Source organism: Cibotium barometz, chromosome 27 (assembly GCF_041138505.1).
Source record: "Cibotium barometz isolate CiBa-2024 chromosome 27, ASM4113850v1, whole genome shotgun sequence".
Lineage (NCBI taxonomy): Eukaryota > Viridiplantae > Streptophyta > Polypodiopsida > Cyatheales > Cibotiaceae > Cibotium > Cibotium barometz.
In genome coordinates, this window is record NC_141072.1 from 3,893,771 (window position 1) to 3,919,339 (window position 25,569).

Below are 25,569 nucleotides of genomic sequence, written 5' to 3' on the forward strand. Positions count from 1 at the left end.
TAAAACCAGCGTCGAAATAAGCATCAAAAACACTTTCTATCTCGATGTTTGTTTTGAGGGCAGTATCAACGCGTATTTCAACGTCTATATAAACTCTGGGAAATTTTTAGCAGAACCTCAGTTTTAGCGTTTTCAAAAATTTGTGCACGTTCACCTCTCTGCCCAAATTTCTACAAGTTCTCTCCTCTCACCTTCCCTAAACCTAAGCCCTTCCCCCATCCCTTTCTTGCTTTAGATTTTTTTTTGTGTGTGCGGTGCTAACATGCTATGTTTTTTGTTTGTTTTGCAAGCTCTATTCTCTCCCCCAAATTTTTGAAAGTTTTCTCCTCTCACCTCCCCCATCCCTAAACCCTAAGCTTAAGCCCTTTCCCATCGTTTTCTTGCTTTAGATTTTTTGTATGTGTGCGCGCTAACATGATGTGTTTTTTGTTTGTTTTATAGCTTCTAATTGGCCTCATGTTGTACCATTGAGATTCCAGGTAGCCCTTCTCTTTTTCTCTTATTTTTGATTTATTATTTGCCTTAATTTTAATAATATGTGTATTGTGGTGTGGAGTGTGTGTGGTTTTCAAAAGTAGCTAATATGCTGTGTTTGTTTTGTAGGTTTTCAGTCATTTTTAGCTCTCTTGGTCTTTCCCGCTTAACCCCTCCCTCAAGAATCCAATTAGCAAACAATCTCTCCGGTAAGTGCCCTAATCTCAATGTCTTTGGTTTTTTTTGGAAGTATCTTCTTGATTTTGATGTTCCTATGTCGTGGCATAAGCATGAGCATGTTGCTGGGCAAATCCATAAGCTTGGGCATGTTGTAATGGTATCAGTGCTTATAGCAACACTCAAAAAATTCTAGAGAGCAAACCATGCCATATACCAATGACACTACTAGATTTAGTGCATGTATTCATATTCTGTTTTTAGTGATGGGTCACCCCATTAATTTTTAGTCTAGAGTGGCTACGAAGAAAAGTCCCTTGTTCATGTGCAATATGAAAGAATCTTTGTGTGCATGAACATCAAGTCACATTGGAGCATATTAGAAAATGAGGATCATCTTAACCAATGGCAACCCCAACATGATGATGCAAGCCAATTCCTCGATTAATATATAAACTTATGAGATGATATGTATACTCATGGTTTGACAATATTGTTGAGTGTCATTTTTAAATATGATTCATTAGGATAAGGAGAGCATGGACATTGGTGCCACAAGTACTACACAATATTTCTCATTATTCTATCATTGGGAAAAACTTGAGGAAGGAGTACAAGCATCCTAAGGAGCACTTGGAAAGTGGAGCATGTTTAGTACATTTGGAAGACCCAGGATTTCCTCCAAATAAGATAGAGGAAGATTATTTCATGGAGGAGATTATCATTCACTTTTTTTCAAAGCAAGGATGAGAAAGATACACCTAACTTTCAAACTTCTGAAAGAGAGGATGTGTTACACAATGAGGCTAACACAACAAAGTATGAGGGTGAACAATACTCCAATTTGTGGGCATGTTTGGAAATCCTCAACTGGCAGAGACAACATATGGATGGAGGGATAATATTGTGAATAACCTACTTTGATTATTAAAGAATATGCTCCCAACAAAATATTTTATGCTCGTAAGAATAAGTGATTCTCAAAAAATAATTTCCAAACTTTGTATGGATCACACTCGAATTCATGCATGCAATAACGATTGTGTACTATATTGTAGGGGTGCATTTGCCAATGTCTTGAATGTCCAATTTATGGAGAGGATCATTACAGGAAATATTTAGAGGATGCAAAAATTCCAAAAAAGGTATTGAGGCACTTTCCCATTTGTTCCGGTGTCAATCCAATGATGAGTTAATGACATGGCATGGGAATCACCCTCTAACCGATGGTGTGATGAGGATTCTCATCGACTCACCAACTTCGGCTCACATTGAAGATGAATGGCGAGAGCTCAAAGATGAGTCCCATAATTTATGGCTTTTATTGGGTATGGATGGCATGAACCCATTTGGATTGAGTTCTATATCATGGTCCACATGGCTCATTGTTGTTCCAAATCATAATAATTATCCATGGATGTCCATCAAGAAGGGTCCAAGGAAACAAATAGGGGCTAATCTTTTCCAATTGGCTATTTTTTTGTGGTTTCTTCCCGAAAAAATTTTCCCGTGATCTTAAAACATTGGCCCAAATTTTGGTTGTTTTAAAGAGTTTTAAAACATATTCGCCCAATTTTGGATATCGTAGGGAATTTTTAAAAGCATTCTTCCTGTTTTCTATAAATTTAGATTTATGTAGGAGGAATAATCACCAACCTACCTACACTTATATATTCACGCAGAGGTATCTTATTTTTTTACCCTGGAAAGGTCATGTGATGCTTGCGCTTCTTGTGCCTGGGGAGAACAAGGTAAAGAATATGGATGTATATCTTGAGCCCTTGATTGATGAGCTTGAGAAATTATGGAGAGGCATAAGGTTTCATAATGTTTCTCATCCAATTTCATGTCACAATGCAATGGTCAAGGTATCTTGATATGAAATATGCATGATTTTCTAGGCTATAGGAGTGCTCACGTATGTCGTAATCATAAATTGACTCTTATCTAAGCATGCACAAATGATTCATTTATAACTCTAATGTATTGTAATGTCTATTAACTTTCAATTCTTACATGCCATTTTGGTATGTCTCATAACTGGAGGATATAATGCATGTCTAATTTGTGGACCATCACTTCTATCCAAACAAACACACGCACTAAAGAAATTGGTGTATAATGAACAACATCGTAGATTTCTTCCTCCAAACCACCCTAATTATGATCCATTAGAGGTTTCTCTAATTGTGATGAATGTGCAAAGTGAGAAGCCATGTGGCATTTTCCTCCTACAATGTCATTGGAGGGAAGGTGGAGAGATGGAGTGTGACTCCCATCACAGCACCCATGGGCATGAAAACGTGCTCAATCTTCTATCATCTACCATAATTGATAGAGTTGAGAATAAATCTTATTTTGGATCCAATGAACATTTTTAAGAATGTGGCATCAATGATTGGGAACCATCTAATTAGTAAAAAGACACCAATGCAATAAGGGATGACTTAAAGGACATCGGATGCATGAAAAATTCATGGCCAAGCTTAGTCAACGACAAGGTGGATTTTCTAAAGGTGCCATGGAGGTTGACGAGGGAAGAGGAAAAGAACGTTGAAAATTACACTTCATTGTTTTGTACACAAAACAGTGTAATGCACTTATTAAAGGGTGAATTTACAGTAACAAAGAAGAAGGGTGAGCATCAATTGTACGGTCTCAAATCACATGATTGGTACAAGATGATGCAGGTATGTACATAACTATATCTTTTTTTTGGGCACTCCTCGATTTATGTTGTGTGGACTTTATATTGATCTTTTACTGTTTTCAAAAATTGATTTCACGAGTTTACACTTCTAATATCAATTGGTGGGTGCAGAGAAGAGAAAGCTCAAAATGCCATCTATAAATTAGGTGGACTAGCAAGGTGAGTTCCAATCAAAACTATAGATTTTTTCTTTTGGTATAACATATAGCTTTGAAATTATCTATTCTTCTTTAATTTATCATTTCTTCCTTTATTGAATAGATGGATAGTATCAAAGGAATAGATGGATAGTATCAAAGGAGATTCATTAATATTCCATTCAGAAGACTCGAGTTAAATCAATTAAGGCAATGTGTATGATTTAAGAAAGCTTTCCAAGAATCATACTCACAACTTAATTGCACCTTCTAGTATATTTAGCAATTAAGGTGTCTATATGTGGCGTTATTCATAGACAATGGATGTTCTTTCTTGAATGCTTCATGAAAATTTTGAAGGGATTTGTGAGGCAAAGGTCAAGGTGGAAGAATGGCAGAGGGATGGTTGGTATCGTGTACATCTCATAATATTTGAAACAAATTGAACCATCTATGCCTAGATTCATGCATAACGATGAAGATGAACAAATAGTGTCACATGGAAAAGGATGCATTCGAAAGATGGATGAGTCCATGCATAGAAAGGTCATTACGCTTTATCTTCTTAACACTTCTATGATGGAAAATTGGATTGAGAAATATGAAGACGCACGAAAAATAAGGATAGAGCAGAGAAGAGCATTTAAGAGATCAACAAAAAGGCACATAGCATACCCACCCAACCTAAAGTCTCTTGAAAAGGATTTCAATAGAGAGGAGATTACAAGAGAATAATGGGAGTATGAAAGGAAATGTGACTACCATGTAAGATGTTTTAATATTTGACTAACATATATTGTATTTTGATATGATATATATTGTTGAATACTAAATTTCTTACATATAAGCTATATTTAAGATTTTCGATTGGGTTTCTGTTTAAAGACATTTTTGCACTCAACGTGTGGACTCCAAGAGAATCACAAATGATTGTGGTGTAATGGCATGTTTTAACCAAGATAGTTGAGCTATTAGAAGAGATAATTACATTATAGTGGAGAAAATTGAATATTGTGAAACAATTTAAGACATCTTGGAGTCCATCGTTGATGATCCCGATATGGAGTGACTCTCACACTTAGCCACAAGTTTGTCGATCGATATGGGAGAGTTTTTGTGGAAAATTTTTGCTCCACCCTCGATTCCTTCCACAGTTTACCCTACACCTATGGGGGGTACTTTAATGGGTGGTTTTACTCCTGGGTTATGCACTGCTATATCCTTATCCAATACCATTGGAGGATCTAGTCCATTTTAGGACATCGGGCCTTCACGTGTAGGTTACGACCAGCCCACTTCCCTTTCTTCTGTGGAACCTAGTCCACCACCTTGTACCACATCCTCCTCAGATAGGAGGTATTCCTCTTCTCGTAGTTCTATTGGGGGTCATCGTTTTAGTGGGGGTGGTTGTGATCGGTTGTTTTGGGGGTAGTAATAGATTTGATTCCAATTTACCATCAGAGGGAGTGCAGGCATATCAAGTGGTTAATCCAAATGCCTACAACCCTGCGACACTTCCTTACCATGTGAAGAGGAAATATGGGATTATCATTGAGGATAGCAAGGGGCAACATGTCATAGCATGTGCATCATCTGGTAAATCTTAAGTTCAAAAATATTAAGGGAATTGATTGGAGAAATCAAGATAATACAAAGAAGTAATAAATTGTAAGTGTATTAAAGAAAAAAAAATCTATGCCACACCCCGACTTACAATTTAATGACCTTAAGATGCTGGATCATATGTAGGGACATGTGAGTTATAGGATATCATTAATTGATAAGGCCATCAAGCGTGGTGGCCTCAAGTTGCCAGGAGAATCATATAAAGATTGGAAGAAGGCAAAAAAGACATACTGAGAAAATCCTAATTCATTCAAGCAACAAAGAGAAGCAGCCCGAGTACAACAACATAAAAGAGGGGCTTCTTATCAAGTGTAACAAAATATATTTGGTGTCACATGCACATGGGGGATGGATCCTAGGCACTTGGGTTTAGAATAATTTACATATGTGCCTTTGGGGGCCTTGGGCTGTAGGATACATTGGGCTCATGTGGGCATTGTACACACAACTTATGATCATTTTTTACTATTACTTTTTTGGAGCTCTCATGCCCAAGCTTTCATGGTGAACTTGTTGAAATTTGAGCATAATGATGAGCTATGGTGGATCAAACACTAGAATCAACATAATTAACAAAGTGATTAGCAAGTGATTAAGATGTAATTAGTGAATAATTAGCACATAGATTAATGTAGGCATGGATACTCAAAAACCAGCAAATTCTCATTAGGGCTATGCCTCAATTTATAGAGTTTACATCAAGCATCTAATCCCTTGATTTCTCCATGATTCACTCCCAGAATATCTCCACCTCTTGCCTGATTCTCTCCACCTCTTCTCTTTTCCCTGAATATCTCCCAGAATATCTCCACACTCCTAAATTCCCTCATGCTACCCATTATTCTCTCCTAGTAGATTCTTCTCACCTTTTCACAGGTTCTTTCACAATTACATCTCCTCTTTTACAGCCTCTATCCAAGAGCTTGTTCCCACACACACCCTATTCACTTGTATATTTCAACAGAACTTCTCCCATATGAGATGTGAGGATGGTGACCTACACCCATGTTGTCACTCCATGCCTTGAGTGACAACATGGTTGTAGGTCACCATCCTCACATCTCATATGGGAGAAGTTCACCATGAAAGCTTGGGCATGAGAGATCTAGGAAAGATAATAATCAAAATGGTCATAAGTTGTGTGTACAATGCCCATGATCCCAATGTATCCTATAGCCCAAGGCCCCCAGAGAAACATATGTAAATGACTCTAAATCCAATTGCCTAGGCACCACCCCCATGTGCAGGTGACACCAAATCTACTTCGTTACAAACCATCCCCTCCTACAATGATTTCATCCTTGAAATCAAAGGGTGGTCGTGCACAAGGATATACAAAAGCCAAAAATGCACTCATGTCCTAGATGTATCTGCCACCATCAACACATGTCCACATCACCTTCCCGGATCGAATGGAAAGGATTGGAGGGTTTGATTGGAGGGTTTCATTGACGGTGAGGCTAGTGCTAATGATATCTGGATCAAATGGAAATCCACGGCATGCCTGATCCATAATTGTATCAATCCTACATCCTCCTAGATAAAATGGATGATGTAATGCACCACATCCATCAATGAGATACATACAATATCCCCCTTGGTCAAAAAGATAATGCACCCATGTGTAGGATCATCATGCAGGTACATGATAGCCCATATAGCACCACCCATATATCATGCAAGTACATGATAGCCCATATAGCACCACCCACTCGGATCATAGGTGAATACATCATGTCCAAGAGTGAATGCCTGATAGACTATGTTTGTATCAATGCATAGGCATCCATAATCATCAAAAGAGAATGCCTCATACTCCATAGCTGCATGCTCCATCAAATGTGAGTCCATGTCCCCACTCATCCATCGCCATGCATAGGTCCATAGGCATGAACCACATCACAAATGATTACCTGAGCATAATCCATATGTACCAAGGAATAATCCTCATCAGTGTCCATATAACCACAATCATAGACTCTCCACTCATCTCCCAAGAAAGGGTCATAGACAGGGTTCCCATAGAACCTCCATGAAGTGTCTAATAGTTGCTCACTACTAGATGCATGAATAACCTCATCATCGATGTTATCCATATTATCAATGTCATCCACATCAATAATGTCATCCACATGCTCACTAGCATCATCAAACTCATCCTCATCATATGTAGCATGTGTATGCATACTACCATCATCCACATCAACATAGATGCTCTCCTCATCACAAGTAATGATGATAGATGAATCATCAACACTTGCATATGCATCATCATCAAGATGCCTAATGTCACCACCATGACTAATAATGCATATGTCTTCACCATATGTATAATCCTCATCCATATGTGCATGGCATACGTCAAATGCATCCTCATGTGCATGTGCATCATCACATGAATCATCATCCCTTGTGTTAAACGCAATCACATGCACATCCAGAATATCCTCAATGATCAAGTCTTTATAATCTCGTGGCATCATATCATAAGCTAAAAATGTATCCATCAGAGCACTCATGGATGTAATCCAAGCATTCCCATTTCCAACTTGTGTATTCCCATTGGCCACGAACACATTGGTGATGTCTTGTCAAGAGAGAATCGGCATCAAGATCGTCTCATGTACTTGTTGTCTAGCAAGCGTCTCATCCACTTCAACACCCACAATGTGTGCATAAAAACTCACATAGTCATATTCTATGCAATGACCAAATGTGATTGTGAATGGAAGTCCTTGTTTATCCTTAAATCCAACCTCTTTCAAAATAGAGTGTATGATAGCTCTTCCATATTCCCTCAAAGTAAGAGGTGAACCAAGGAATGGTACCAAGAAAGCACATATAGAATTTCCTCAAAGTAAGAGGTGAACCAAGGAATGGTACCAAGAAAGCACATATATTAATTGACCTTTCCTTGCTTTCACTAGTAGTGGCTCTACCATGAAACTAAACACCTTGCTTTCTTCCATCCATTGCATGTGAAGAAGAAGGCATTTGAACATTGTTATGCTCAAACTCATCATCAAAATCTTCCTCAATATGAGGTCTTGAAGCACCACCTCGATGAGTATTTCCCTTGAATGGAATACAAACATTACTCCTTGGGAATCTTGAGCTTTCATATGGAGATACATAACATTTTTCTTTGGCATCATTGGTTGTGTATGTAAACATTGGTTTGTGCATAGCACCATGAGTAGAATGGAAACTTGGGGGATGATCCTCTTTGTCTTCAATATAAGCTTATTGATCCTTGTAAGATGATCCACCTTTGTCTTATCCTTCCTCTTCATCTCATTATGCAAGTCCCTAAGCTCTTGGACAATGGGTTCCACAAATGATTGAGACATTATTTATATCATGCATCTCATAATAATCATCATCATTTGTGACATATGATTTGTTATTATGGGCATTGCTTGTGCATTTGCTCCTCCCAAATGATTTGATGTATTGACCACATTTGCAAAACTTGGCCCAATTTGTATATGATTGACCCTATGTGCCGCATTTGCAATGTTGTCATCTTATATATTTACACCCTCATCACCAATCTCTTCTACAAGATCCTCATTCACCATTTCCCTATCTTCCCTTATCTCATGAAGTTCCGTTGCTTGCTTAGACGGTGGTCTCCTTGGCATGATGGCTGAAAATGGGAAATGGCTAGTAGAAGGCTTGAATGATGTCGGAATTGAATGATCTAGGGCTCTATTGATATCTCTTGAGGTATAGAATGCAAATATTCAAAAATACAATTTTTTTGAATAGCCCTAATATTATCTATTGTTTTAGGGTTTTTACAACACTGTTGAAAATCGGAATTAGACTATATAGTACTCAAAAGTCATCAGATTGGGATGAAATTTGGTGTGTGGGCTTGTGATGACAAGTACTAACTATGCCTGAGAGGGTTTGACCAAAGTCAAATTGGAGATATCCTCTATTTTGACTTTTTGGTCAAAGTCAACCATATAGGTCTGACCCCCCAAACGACATTGGATTTGGGTGTACTATAGATTGTTGGGAATCGCTAATGATGTACATCGATCCTATGATGTCATTTGTCCCAAATGGCTCAATGTTTGTGATTGGGCTTTGACCTCCAATGAAAAATGGCAAGTTGGGGATCCAAATGATGTCTAAACGGAGAGGTTTAAGGCTTGTTGGGAAGGTATAAGGGGGTAATAAGAGCCTATATAAACACCCAAACTCCAGCCTTAATGTAGTTTTACTGAATTAGGGTTTTGTGAATTTACAAAATTTGCTCAAGAGCTCCTTTGGTACCCATTTGCCTTCCGCATGTTCCACATGTACCACCCTTTGTTTCCAAGAATCTTTGGAATCCAAAATCAACTTATATGTGTCCACAAGAGCTCCTTTGGTACCCATTTGCCTTCCGCATGTTCCACATGTACCACCCTTTGTTTCCAAGCATCTTTGGCATCCAAAATCAACTTATATGTGTCCACAATTTTCCTAAATTCCAACCATGCATGTAAATTGTGGAAAAATTTTTGCATGGTCTCCTTTGTATTAGTGACCAAATCTCAAATTTCTGATATACTCAAACCACAACCAATGTTCTCTTGGCAATTGGCATAGCATCAAGGCATATCTTCATTGCATAATGCATTGACCAATGGCATAATACATGTGCTCTTTGAGCCGATGAAGATTGATTGTTGATGGAGATCTTTGCTTTCTAATCTCCTAGCCAAGCCTTCCCACCCTCTTACCAAAGTTTAGAGTCCAATCGCAAGTTGGGGCCATTTCTTCACTCCGAATACCTAATCCTCTTCTTTACCGCTTTACCATGGAACTCACAGCAAGGAAGATTCAAGTCATGCTCTCCTTGGCCTCTCAACCAAATGCCAAGGTAACCTCACATACATCAAGATTCTATGAATACAATGTGGGTACAAGGTGATGTTAGTTGTGATTTGAGCTTCAAAGTGACTTACAATGTTTTGCATGAACTCATGCACAATCTCACAATGTCAATCTCATCATGTCCAATGTCTTCCACAACACCATATAGCTCCAAAGCTATCAATCACAACACATGCATGCCTCTTACATAGGCATGTCAAAAACATGGGCAATCAAGACCTGCATGTACATGTATATTAGGCAATCAATGCGTTTCTAATTCACCAAGATGCGCCAATGCATCAAAATGCATTCACATAAGCATATCATATGCCAATCCAAATATTGATTTATGCCTCCAATGCCACTTAATGCATTCTAATTCCATGAAGCCCCCATTTTCAATATAAAAAGAAATTGAAACATTGTTGCTTACAACTTAATAAGCACCATTAGCATCATCTTAATGAATTTGAGGTATCATTTTCACATCTTTAATGATAAAACCCTTGTAGCCAAAAAAATGTAAAAAATGAAGCCATTGAGACTTACCAAGTAATGTCGCATCTTGATAGCTCACTAATTGAAGCTTTGGCCAACATTAGGCACTTTATGAGATCAAGCACCATGGAAGAAAGAGGGAAAATTGATTGCATTCCACACCTTCATCATAGCCATGAAATCACCTTCATTGCTTGTTTGCAAGAGAATTGTGGCATCTCAATGGTCATTGTGCAATATTATGGCTAAGTGTTGGCAACATTACAACTCTCTCTAAGCCCCATAAACATCATGAAAACGACAGCAATGTAGAACCCTCTTCACAGTCAAAACGACGTTAGATAAATACTGCAATTAGAGAAGCCATATCTACAAGAAACACGATTATTGCTAAGACATAATGTTGCTTAAGCCTTAAATGGTAATAAATGGCTATCTGACGCTTGATAGAGCTCCAAAACACCCAACAAAAGGTGGATTTGTGTGTAGCCTGTCAGCAGTCTTCACAGCAATGAACGATGGTAACATCGACTAATACCATGATTGATTAGAGTCCCATGCTTGCTTAAATCATTCTAAGGCTTAATCAAGCTTCAATGTGAGCCTTAGACTCCAAAAAATTAAGAAAAAAGGTCACATAAATATGCAGCCTCACGGGTAAAATCCTCCATGCAATCCACCTTAGCTTGGTCCTATGTGAAGCCTATTCCTTCTCAAACCAAAACCCTAACCTATGCTAAGGCTCTAGCCAAATATTGAAGCACCACATTACTCCAAAATCAAGCAAGAAGAGGGAAACATTTTGGATTAGCATCACTAATCAAGATTAGTAGTTAATCTTCCCTCAATTTTGGTACCCTCATTCAAATTTGGAGCGACCGTCTCAGAATTTGGTCCAAGCTCCAAGATTTGAACCTAGTACATCAAAATGAACCATAATCCCTAAGGAACTAATGAAATCTCAATCAAAGCTCACTAATTCCTTATAGATTAAGCATTCTTGAGCAAGATTATGATCAAGAAAATAAAAAAAGTCCAAGAAAATCAAGAAAATGCAAAAAATTTTGAAACATTTTCAAAAATATGGGATCAATAAGTTAAAGCTCTTGTTATCGAGCAAAGGTAACGATAAACGACAAATTTCTATAAGGTATATACGTATTTTGTTTTTCAATTACATATCATTCTTAGGGGTTGAGGTATGGCCCCGGCTTCTCTATTAATTGTTAATAGCGATCTATTTGATTGATTTACTAGTTAAAGTTTGTATTCTTTTAAACAATAGCATATGCCTTAAATAAAGAATGTCTTATCGCAATCTCAAGTTGAAATGCAAAAATCTTTGTGATGAAAAGGATTGTTTTCTTAAGAAGGTAACATGGATTCTAGTCCTATGGTTTAGTTGAGTAAATGGATTGTTATCTTGGTTAAATTAAGGTACTGGTAGTACAACTTCTCCCTACCTTGACGCTGCCCCGTTCTTGTGCTTGTGTTGAGAATGCTGATCAACCACCTTGTTTCCACCAAGTTCACTCCTGACACTCCTCAATGTCTCCAAAAATAGAAGAAAAACCAACAACCAAACACTTCACCTTTAGTGGTCCTCACAAAATCTCTAAAAACTGAAACAGAGACCATTGAACATGGTATAAGAATCACATCTGTCACCATCAAACTAATATCACTGTCTAGAGGATTCACATCCTGAATAGAATTCAAAATCATAGAGCAATCCTCCTTAAACTCTTTAGAAATTGGATCACCACATAGGTTCACCACAAGACCCATCTCATGTTTATCTTCAAAGGTTACACATACATTATTGCATGTCTAACTATCATCATCCTCATGTACATCATGGATTGGCTCTTGAAACACATTGAGATGTAAATCATCATCATAACATACCTCTTCAATTATCCTCCCCATCATAAAGTTCACAAGCTACATATCTTTCTTCATCACATAGGGCATAGATCACCTCCACATTGGAATGAGCATAAGCATAAATACCATTATCCAAGCCACTTTTCTCTTTTGCCACCTCAAAGGCCATAGTAGTTTCCTCAAGAATCTCCTCATCTAATAGGGAAACATCCACCATCTCCATCTTTGAAGATGAACTCAAATCTACATTCTCCTTATCTATGTAGGCTTTTGAATCAATCTTGGAATCATACTTGGCATAACTCTCCAAAGAAACAATTGGTGTAGAAGCTCACCATCACGTCCCACAAGATTGCACTCCACTTCCTCAATACTATGTGACTGTCCCAGCAAACAGGAGTGCTTCAAGCCACCACACAATGCTACCAAATGTTCCCACATAAACATAACTCTATCTTCATGATCTACAAGGGTCTCTTGGTCTTCTTGTTTCACATCTTTAATATGCACCTATCATGGGGAGTGAGATTATTCATAATATTTTATCATGGGAGTGAATCCAATTAATTATGCGTGATGCATGGTTTATGTGCAAAGCATGGTAGAAAGTGATTTACATTTTTTAGAATTATTTTTGTGAGTGATTACAAAGTAATTAAGATCTAACATGGTGGACTGTGTTGAGTATCAATCATGAGTTTGAAACAACAGGGTGGACATTGGTGGATGAGATTATCTAGCCAAGAACATGTGTGCTATATATTTCATTTTGTATGGTTTGGCCCATTGTATATATGTTGGGCAAGGTTTATTTTTTATGAGATACTTTAAAAGCATTGGACTACGGTTCAATTTTGTAAAAGCCCAATTTTGAAAAATCTATGCTACTTATGGCTCCCAGGGTTAAATTTATAATAATATGATTTAGATACCACGTGTGGGAGTGGAGCCACACACATTGAGGGGGAGATTGCACCCAATCTTGTGTTCCTTGATTTTTATGCTCTTGAATTACGCTATGGTGTTTATGGTTTATCTCTTCTATTATATAGTTTTTGTCATATTCGAATCTCCATGTACCATGGTCCTGTAATAGTGGTATTAGAGCATGGCAAATTCAAGTGTTAAATTTGGGTTATGGATACTTGAAGAAAAATCAAGAAATTGATTTTTTCTCAAGGACTATTTCCTTGAAAACATTTAGTTGCACTTGATGTTGCAGTTGGAGAGAAGTAAGCACATGAAAGGGTAAAGATTTCACCAAATTGGAGCTTTTATGGAAGGGCCAAGACCTCACTTTGAAGGCTAGCTAAAGCAGTTAAAATCAACTCCAAGAAAAGCTATGGTTCATGTGCGGAACCTTTCTAAGTAAAAAAACCCTTCAAAATCAGCCCAAATTCATCCGAATTTGGCCCGGTTTTCAAACAAAAAATATTCTCAGATTTTCATACCCATTTCACTCAAAAAATTACCTCATCTCAAAATTATGGGATTTCCAAATTTGGTCAAAAAATGACTTCTCGAAGCTCGTAATTTACCAAAAGGTGGTTAAATCACCTCTAAATTGAATGGCGTTTGATGTGTGTCCTTTTCCCACATTTTTCTTAAAAAATTCAGAGCTTCCACACAAAAAGTTAGAGTTCGTATTTTACCATGGTGTGTTCCTAGCTTTGGTATTAATTGACGAATTGCTACCATTTGGTGACGGATTCATCTCACGTCAAATTCCACAAATTTTGGACTTACTTCAAATTTTGAACAGGGCAATATTGGATTATTTTTCTTGTTGTTTGTTGGACACAATTGACTTCGAATGCTTCAACAAGCCTTCTTTCGAAATTCATAGGACTTAGATAAGCTTGTTACTTTTTCTATTTTATTTTTGCACTTCCATATTATTTACTTGGTTTTTCTACAATGGCAACCTATCCTCAACCACCAACTATCCAAGATCAACTAAATGCACTTCAAGCTCAACTCGACACTCAACGTAATCAAAGAGAAGATCTTGAGCGAAAATTTACTCGCAAGAAGTGACGACGTGCATATTTTGAATTTGATTCTTTGGATTCTGAGGAGGACCCTATACCAAGGACTGCATACCAAGGACTGCATGCGAGCTACTCTCAAATCTCAAGAGTCTCGAAAGGGACACAAGATCGGTAGAAAGGCTTTTACTTTTTAGGATTATGATGGCAAAAAGGATTCACACATCATACTCGCATGGTTGAGCCAGCTTGATAAATTTTTTTTGGAGAAAAAAATTCTAAGAAGGATAAGGTTAAATGTGCTACTAATCATTTGGCAGACAGTGGAGATATTTGGTGGAATGTTATTAGACAGAGAGTAAATGCAAACCAAATTCATGGAAAGAATTCCAGAAGCTGATCAAGAAGGATTTCTTACCTCCATCACATAAGAGTAAAGCCACAAAGCAATGGGATATTTTTAGATAGCTCGAAAAGGAGAACAGATCATCCTATGTTGACAGATTTTGGTAAACGTTATTGCAACTTCAAGATATAGAGAAAGTGTATGAAAAAGAGCAAAGAAGGAAGTTCATAGAAGTTATGAAGCCAGTTATTAGAGTAGAAGTGAACATGTTTTATCCCCGTTCTTGTAGAAATGTCATCTCTCTAGCAACAAACTGTGACAAGAAAAATGGATTTCACGAACACTATAGTGGCAAATGCTCATATTCCTCAGTTTTCTTGGTCTAAACATTTTGAGAAGTTTGAGCACAAAGATGAAGCAGAGAAGGACAATGTTTTACAAGTAAACAGAAAGAAAATTGAATCTACAAAGAAGATCAACAATAGTGGTAAAGATCGGAAACCTCGTGTTGATTGCATATTTTACAGGTGCAACGAAGAAGGACATTATGCATATGAGTGCCTAGAAAAGAGAAAGAATCGAGTTACGATCATGAATGTGATTAAAGACGAAGACGACAATGACCAAAGTAAGCAAGACGGTACTCCCAATCATGATTTATACCACTAGCAAGGTAAACCTAAAACTCAATCTTATACATTGTTTAATATGAAAAGAAAATTAGAATCCATAGGTGACCTTTTTGCAAAGAAAGAGGGAAAAAGTTATTCTTGGGTATCTTTATTGATTCTCTAAATAGACAAAGATTAGTACTTAGTTAAATTCAAGTTATTCGTCAAGATAGTTCAATGATTAATATGTACTTTCTATACGTGGAAGAAAATACATATTAGCCCATTCACTATGAGGACTTGAGTGAACTAACAATTATGCAGATATGTTTTTCGACGCATCACCAAAGGATATATGTAACTTATTATTATTTCACATTTAATATCTAAACTTTAACACCTCATTTAAAATACTTTCTTCAAATTATTCTCTTTTCTATTTCAAATAAGGTTAACGAGATATTTGTGAAAGATACTCATGTTGGTGTTTGTGAAAGATACTCGTGTTGGTATCTGTGTGAAAGATACTCGTGTTGGTGTTTGTGAAAGATATGTTAATGTCTATGAAAGATACTCAAGCTACTTGTATTGGTGTATGTGAAGCGTACTCATTTGATGTCTGTGATAATCTAAGTGATATTTATCTTTGACGGATAACTTATCATCACAATCTAGAGTTGAGAGGGATTGATATTATATTCTGACTCTTTTCACTTGCTAATTAAATAGGGAACTGAGGTCAGTTGGCAACCTAAGCAAGATGGACTGTTATGAATAATAATATTGACTATTTATCTTGGGTGACCCAAGTGTGATTAAAGAATTAATTGGTTGTGAGTGAATCCAACCAACTGTGACATGTGTGATGTTGTATGTATTTAAATGTAAATAAAAATACACACACACACATATATATATAACATTTATATTTATATTTTATTGAAATCTACTTATATGCTCTCTCTCTCTCTCTCTCTCTCTCTCTCTCTCTCTCCCCCCCCAACATACACACACACACACACAAACATGTACACACTTGCACATACACTAATGCAAATGCATATTCTCTCCCCCCACATACACACTGTCATATATAGAATTTCTCTCTCTCTCTCTCTCTCCCCCACACACACACACTTTCTCTCTCCCCCTCTCTTTTTACACACACTCTCCAACACATAGAAACTCTCTCTCTCTCTCTCTCTCGCACACATACACACACATGACACACACACACTCTTCTCACAAACAGTCTTTCACACATAGAAACTCTCTCTCTCTCTCTCTCTCTCTCTCTCTCACACACACACACACGTAAATATATATTATACATAATATTATGTTTTATTATATTTAGACAGGTATACCTACCTATACATACATATATATGTGCATTTATAAATACAAATAAATTTATATATACACACATAATTTTAATTAATTAATTAAATTTTAATGGGTGGGGATGCGTGGTAAGGTGTGCTTACTCTAAAAGAAATGCATCTTACATGTAATGTGTCTCTTTATCTCTCTTTCTCATACACATGCACATGCACCCTCTCTTTCTTTCTCTCTATGGTGTGATCCCAAGCGTAATTTTCTCGAAAGAAGGATTTAGTTATTTTTTAAAACAAATCTATAGAACAAAAAATACTTTTTCAAACGTGTGAAAATTTTACCTAAAATTTCCAAATTTCAAAAATCGTCCTTTCTACCTACACCCCCTCCCTCCTTTCTTCCTAGACCCTCTCCTTTGGCCTTTGGCCACGTGGGAGGGGGGAGTCGTGTATATAGATATAGATGTGTCTCAATAAAAAAAAATTGGATCATTGACGGTGAGATTCGAACATTGAACATAGCCCGGGCTGCTCGTTCAGGGGACTTTCCCCGGGAGGGGTGGGACCCACATGACAAAAAAAACCAGGCAAGTGCCACGTAGACATTTTGGTTGCTTTTTCGCTTAGCTTTTGGGTGCTTTTGTGTCTCATACAAAAGGGGCGTCAACAGCCAACACGTACTCGACTTTCCATCTCTAAAACAAAGAGGACTGTCGTCGACGACATGTGCTGCTGCGGATGCGAGTGCCGACCTCTGGGCTTCCTGCTGGGACTGCCCTTCGCTTTGTTGGCTACGCTGCTCTCTGTAGTGGGTGTGCTGCTATGGATCCCTTTCTCCATACTCACCTGCATCTGCCCTTGCTGCATCTGCTTGCCCGGCATCATCAACCTCGTCCTCGCTCTCATCAATGCACCACTCCATGCCATTACATGGTTCACCTCCAAAATCCCCTGCTGACCCACATCTTCAATATTGTTACAAACTAGCGCCGTTTAATTTTTGCTAATTTGTTGCCAGATCGAACAACCTAGAGCTCTGACGTCGATGTCAAGACATCAGACTCGTTCTTTTTTGATAAAGACTACCACGGGAATGTATGCAGACATAGAATGTTCAATTCCTCAAACTGCTGCGGTGTCGTTTAAGATATTTCGAAATTAAGTAGTGTTAGTGTGAAAAATATTCATAATGCCAAAATGGAGAAATGGCAAGTGATGCAAAACTTTAGCATGGGCACCATATGGACCACATCTGTCCAACCGATGTTGCCACCCTCTCGTTCAAGTTACTCGAGGAGGGCATATGTGCCGTGCTTTAAGGCATACCTTTCCTCCGTATCATTCGTCCCACCAAAGCATGAAAACCAACCATAAATACTTATGTACATGAAATAATACCATATTAGAGAATTTGAAAAATCCTAATTTCGATTTTGCAAGATTGTAAAAAAGAGACCATGGTAAACCTTATAAGCTTTTGGCAAAACACCCCTTCATGTGACATATCACTGGAAAGATCTTAAACAGTAGGTTCTAACTGCACATTCTTCTAAAACTTTTGAGTTTGTATGCTTAAGACGCACCAACAAAATAAATTAAAAAGAAAATTTTCAAAGTCTTTAGATTTTCCAAATTCTCCAATATGGTAATAAATGCACATTATGTTAACAAAAGAGAGAATTATTACTATTAATACTTACAAAGTATGTGTAAAAAGCATCCCAGCCACACTGCTCCCAACATGGGAGCTCTCTACACTCTGCATCTGCTTGGCTTCCTCCTCTTGCTTATACATCAGCGGTGGCATGGGGGTTTACATTGGGCTTCCTGCACTTCTCGTCCCAAATCTCTTGGTGACAATACCAAGGCTTCTCTCTCCCTACCTTCACCCTTCGTGTGATGTCACTCCACCAATGCTTCATGACATCCACCATGTGATCTTTGATCCACCTGGGGGATGGACCTCTTCACTGGCCTAAAGTCACGCATGATTTGATTTTGATGATGTAATCTTTCTTTACCTAATTAAGTTTATGCCATGTATTCATGAAATCGTGGATGAAAACTATATGGCATATATCACGAATGCGAGTCTTCATCTCATTGTCGACATCATTGAGTGTGAGGACCACATTTCCCTTCACTACTCGGTATTGGTTTACGAGCTGGATTGGGGGTAGAGGGATTTGTGTCGAAGCATCGAGATGAGTTTGAGAGTGGTGTCCCCTCACAATTGGAAATGGGTGGGCTTTTACACAGAGGGGGAGAAGCATCTGTGGAGTCACCATAGTAACAACTCGATGAGCGATCTCATCTTCTACGACTGGAATTAGTCGAAGAGTCGTGGGTGAGGTTTGTGTGACTCATCATGGAGTGTTCGTCGGTGTGACTTGTGCGGTGGTGGGGTATTATGCTTATGCAAAAGTGACATCCCTTCCTGAAAAGTACGCTTGAGCCATAGCCCTTTGCTCGAGGCTGATTTAAGAGATGAAATAGAGAAACTCATTAGGGGACATTATCAGGGGAGTAGGTACAGTGGAGATATTGAGAGGAGCATGGTCTTGAAGGATCTACCTACCCAAAGCCCACATCCAGGGGCAACATCAAAACTAAGAAGATACATTTAAAAAAACTGAGATGACATATTTAGGGCACTTACGGGAGAGATTGTAAGCTAATTGGAGTCTCGAGAGAGGGCTTGAGCAGGAGAGAACAAGAGAGAGCTTGATCTTGCGAGAGTAAATCAGTGAAAATCCTACAAAACAAACACAAACAAGAGGGTAAGGCAAGAAACGTTCCCTTAGTGGGGGAGGTGAAGGATGAATTTGGATCTTTGGTGTGTTCCCATTGTTGTCTGCCATAGCCACTCTCATACTAGAGTGTTTTCTCTCTACCAAATTAATGGTAGGAATAAAAGTCCCATCATCTTCTTGCTTCAAGAATGAGGCACTCTAATGGAACACACACGCTTCCCATCATGCAATCCATGTCTCCAAGGATGGCAACTCACTCTCAAAGGCATCTCCCTTACTCCAGCATTTCTGCAAGTCTTGTTTGCAATTCTTCGTAATTATCTCCATGGTTGCATTTTTCCATTTTCCACAAAGCACCTTGTGCTCTTTGTGAGAAAAAGACCCAATACATTTTTTTGTGTGTTGTATCATACTTTGATCCCAATGAAATGAACATGATTGCTCCTTGTCGAGCATTTCTTTCCCTTTGAAGTATACTTTACATACTGCAATCCAATTTGCACTCACCTCATTTGCCATAAATCCTCTAAACTAAGGGACTTCATATCTACACTTCTTCATAAGAGCATTCTACATCTTCCAAAATTCTATCTAGGCATATCTATCCTCATCTTTGAACTCACAAGTAGCAATTGTCAACACTTCACGAAGGTATGGGTCATAGACATGAGTACCCATTGTGGACCAACCTTGTACTCTATGCACATAGTCAAGGTGTATCCATATTTATTTGCAAATTTCCTCCAAGGCTCATCCTATTCATCAAATCCAAGCCACTTCCCTATCCAAGTGTTGACATCTTCAAAACATGAGGTTGATGTTTGGTATCCAACTAACCTAAGAACAGAATGTTGTGAATGAATGGGTACCTGATTTTTTTCTTGAGATCTAGAATTTCCTCTAGCCCCTTGGCCCCATAATTAGAGCCTTTTCTTGCCTCTCCGGACATTTATGGATTCTCTTCTTATCAGACAACGGAGTAACCACTTTCAATAGTTCATTCATCTCCTTGTCACTAAACTCACCACATGCATTCTATGATTCTTTAAGAAACGAATCCAATACCATGCCTGGATGTCGCATAAGGAGTGCCTTTTGCATGGGAAATTAACTTTTCTTCAACAATCCTATTTGTACTCTAGATGAACCATCTCCAAATTGATAGTCATGGTGACCCAAGTGAACAACACATCTATTGCAATTCACATGATCTCTAGGAATGCATTAATACATACATGCAAGGTAGACATTTTAGTTGGGTATAGGAAGCACCTGACATTATTTAAGGCCACAACCGTTGACCTCTCTATGGTGGTCCTTCAAAGTGCACATTGCAATGCCCATATCACTGGTGGGGTATACTAGAATACCCCCCACGTTTGGAAGAAATCATGGAATGCTTTTACTCTAAGAAGGGTGGTGCCTCCTCTGGTAAGAAACTGGCAAACTTGACACACTCGACCATGGAGGAGACTGGATTTAATAGTCCAGAAATGTACCATGTTCACCATGAATAGATAAGTGTCCGATGAAAGCAAAATATATGCGCTAGCCCAACTGCTATACTAGAAAATGATAATCATAGACCAAAATATGTGACAGTGACTGTAAAGCAGAGGAAGACAACACATAGCATGCCTAGAGAGCACTCTCAATCAGTGGCCAGAGAAAGACAATTAAATCAGAGCTTTTGGGCCATTATTCGAATTGATCTGCAGAGAAAAGTTACATGTTTTCGGCTTCTGGAAGAGACTAATGTCAGCTATGTGGTGCTTTTTTTTACCCCATGGGTGCGTGTGACCAAGAGGGAGTGTCAACCCCTTGTTTTTGGGGACATTGCAATTACCCTAGCGGTATTAGAGAGGGATTTGTTTGGCTTTGTAGTTCGATTATCACACACTCTTGGAAAGTAGATACTACAAATGTTATTGGGCCACCAGGCCCTACTCTTGGGGTTTGGCTAGTCCTCCAGGTAACAAACCTAAGTATTGATGAAATAGCAAGTTTATAATTTGCAAGATTTATATTAGAGATAGGTGTAGTTGTCCTGATGGCTCCGACAATTAGGGCCCCACTACTATTGCACACCAAGAGTCCCGGGCTCTGTTCGCGCAAAGTATAGGAATGGAAAGATACTGTACTGAAGAATTAAGTTAACTAAAGAGTGTTGAGATTCAAGCTCGATGTTAGCTTATGCCAGCCGCACTATATGCTAGCATGTTAGGTAGTAACATGTGTGAGACATAAATGACTGCGTCCAGCTGGTCATAGTGTGTGGACATTAGCTAGGGTTGGCAGTGTGTGGACACAACACATGTAGTGTGTCGTAGATTATGGATTATGGCTTTATGTATTGTGTGAGAAGGGAGATGGCTTCCCTCTATGGTTAGGGTTTGCTTAATAAATTAGGGTTTGCTCCTGTGTGTGTGTCTCCTCTCCCTCTACCTATTTTTCATCATGGTATCAGAGGCTGGTGCTCTCTATTAGGGTTTATGAGTGAGTGGGAAAAGAGGGAGAAGAAGCTGTGAAGCTTGCCATTGGAGCTGTGAAGCTTGGAGCACACCAATTTTCATCAAATCTGAGAGCTTGGCCTACCGAGTAAGGACTCCTAAACATCCTTGAGCGGATTGCAGGTGCAAAAACACAAACAACACCAGATTTAAGTTGCCCAAAGCAAAAAAAAAAAATATTTTGCAAGCTCTCCATTGAAGCTTGAGTGTGGTGAATGTATGAGGCAAATAGTTATAAATCTGACAAAGAATCATGTATCTTGCAAATGGAAATGTATTGGCACCTCATGTGCAAGCCCTACAATGAATTTGGAGCAAAGTTGATACATATTAGTGAGTGGAAATTCACTGTTTTGAAGTCCTCACAAAAACAGAGAAGAGATGTCCATTGTGGATGAAATTGGAGCTAGTTTTTTACAAAAATCACTACATTGATTGATTGGGTACATGCCTAGGAGTGTTGATCATCTACTTATGCTTTTTTCAATAGCCATTATAAACTTGTCAAATCACCTGTACAGCAGGCGGCGCAGACAGAAGTGAAGAAACATAGCAGAATTTTCAATACCATGCTAGGTGGAGGCCAAATTCTACTTTTGTGATTGATTAAACCCAAAATTTGCTTATTAATTTTGTGATACACATACTTGAGAATGTTGCTATGTGGTTGGTTGGAGAAATTATGCATTATGGAGCTGATTAAACAGGCTATCTACAGTGATTAGCGAAATAGAGGATCATTAATCGGCTAATTACTCTCTCAACTTAAACAATTGGTCTAATTTCTTTTACATGGAGTTAGTAGACATCATTTCTAAGCTAATGAGTGCTAGGTATCTCAATTTGGACAAGAATCAAAGGAATTAGAGCACTTTTACTACTGGTTTTTATTGGTTTTACTAGTTTTTCTCAAAACAAAGAAGGGGATTTGATATTTTTGGTATGTACGCACCTTGGTTGGTGTTGATATGCAACATTGAGCTTGTTTAGGTGTCAATGCAAGTTATCCACACTTGATTGAACCACTACATTGCAATTTGAAGCCTTGGAAATCGTGCCAAAATAGGGTACTTTGGACTGCGTATGCTAGTTCGATTTGAATGCAATCAGTTTGATTTTCTACATCAACAATGAAGTTCGTTGAGTACTTTGGAGTATCTAGATTACTTATTAGAGTGTGGTTGATCTGAGGAAGGCTCATTTACAGAATTGGACATGTGCAGAAGGTGCATTTGCATTGAGCAAATATGTGAGACAACCCAGTATAGATTGTGGGTGAGAAGTTCGATAGAAAGAACTTCCAGGCATGGAAGTACAGGATTAAAAGCTTTTTGAAGAGGGAAAAGGATTTTTGAACCTTGTTATAGGTGCGGAGCCAGAGCCGTCGGAACTACCCGGACAACCTACACAGTAATAGGTTGTAGCTCATAAACAATGGTCAGAGAGAGCATACAAAGTTTTGCATTACTTGTCTATATGTATCTCAGATGCTATACTCATACATATACGTGATGCTGAGAATCCCAAGGATGCATGGGATACATTGGTAAAGCTGTTTGATACAGATACTAGTGCTCGTAAGTCTCAGTTTGAGACAAGAGATTCATAATGTGAAGGAGAAAGGAAGGAGTATCCATGATTATGTTCAAGAGATAAAGAAGTATGCAGATGTATTGGCAACTATCAATGCCCCCATGCCTAATGATGATTTGGTAGACATTGCCTTGCGTGGTCTTGGCAAGGAGTACAAGTCTTTTGATACATCTATTTTTGTTTGGAGTACATGTTTACCAGATTTTGATGAGTTGGTTTCACTCTTGCTCGTTGAGGAAATCAAACATAGTGACTCTTTTCATGATGCATCTACTAGCCATGATGATAATGGCAGGAATCAGGCTTTCTATTCACAAAGGGGATTTAGAGGCAGGGGCAGATTTGCATCACGAGGTCGTGGTAATGGTCGTGGATGGCAAGATAGGTCACCACAATAGAATTTTCAGCCTACATATGGTGCTAGAGGTGGTCGTTTGGATATACACCTCAGAGGTGGCCAACAAGAATCTATGCAAAATGTGGAATGCCATTACTGTGGAAAGCTTGGTCATATGACCTGATTGTTACCGCAAACAAAATGATTTGAGAGGGGGTAGAGCACAACATGGTGGACATTATGCACAACATGGTGGAAATTATGCAAATGGTGGAAATTTTACATCAAGCAGTAATGATGGCAGTGCAAATCACTTGTTTGCCATGAAACATGTCATGGGATCTATGATGACAAATGGTGACAGTGATGACACTTGGTATATGGACTTTGGAGCATCAAACCATATGACTTATCATGGTGAATGGTTTGAACATATGAAGCCAATGGATGTGAAAGGCTATGTGGAAACAAGTGATGATTCCCAACATGCTATAACTCATGTTGGAACTGTACCATTGGTTATGCACAATGGTGAGACAAAGCCTATGGCAGATGTCTTGTATGTGCCTTCTATTACAAAAAGTTTGGCCTCAGTCGGTCAAATGGTTGAACAAGGTTTACAGGTTCCTTTCAACGAGCATGGTTGCTTCATTGAGGATTTCAAAAATGGATGTAGAGTCATTGCCAAAGGCAAGAAAGAAGGCAAGTTATTTAAGTTGGATGCTGGGATTTCTGAGTTAAAATCAGCCATGTTCTCTAAAAGCCAAAATGTGGTATAGAACATTGACATGTGGCATAAAAGGATTGGACATGCGAACATATAAAGGTAACATGCAGGCAAGAGGCATTGTTAGCGGGCTGCCTAAATTCAAGTATGATGGGAATATGCATCTCTGTGATGCTTGCCCGTTTGGAAAGCAAGAAAGGTTGCTATTTTCTAAAGAAGGCAACATGAGTAGCAGGCACTTGAGATAGTTCATAGTGACGTATGGGGTCCTGCATAAAACCCATCCATTAAAGGCAACTTGTATTATGTGACATTCATTGATGATTTCAGCAGAACGGCTTGGATTTACTTTTTCAGAGAGATAAGTGAAGTGTTGGGAAAGTTTATGGACTTCAAAGCTTTTGCACAGAAGCAATATGGCTCTTGGATAAAATGTTTGAGGACAGATGGAGGTGGTGAATACACCTCATATGCTTTTGAGAATTTCTTAAGAAAGCATGGCATAAGAAGGCAGTTAACTTGCAGGTACACACCTCAGCAAAATGGTGTTGCTGTGAGAGGAAAAAAAGAGTCATTTGTGATGTGGCCAAGGCAATGCTCAATGAAAAGAGCATGCCAGATTATTATTAGGTAGAAGCGTGTGCCACAGCAGTGTATGTACTTAATAAGACACCCATAGAAGCAGCCATACATAGAAGTACGCCAGAGATGCGTCTTATAGGTTTTAGGCCCCAGACATTGGACACCTCAAAAAGTTTGGTAGCATAGCTTATGTGCATGTGCCAGACGAGAGAGGAGGAAGTTGGATCCTAAGGTAGAAAAGTGCATTTTTGTTGGGTATGCACAAGATCACAAGGCATATAAATGTTACAATCCACAAACTAGGCAAGTGGTTATCTCACGAGATGTGGTGTTTAATGAACTTGCTAGTTGGTACAAGGCAAAGGATGAGGGTGTCATTGATTCTATTGTTGATGCTGATG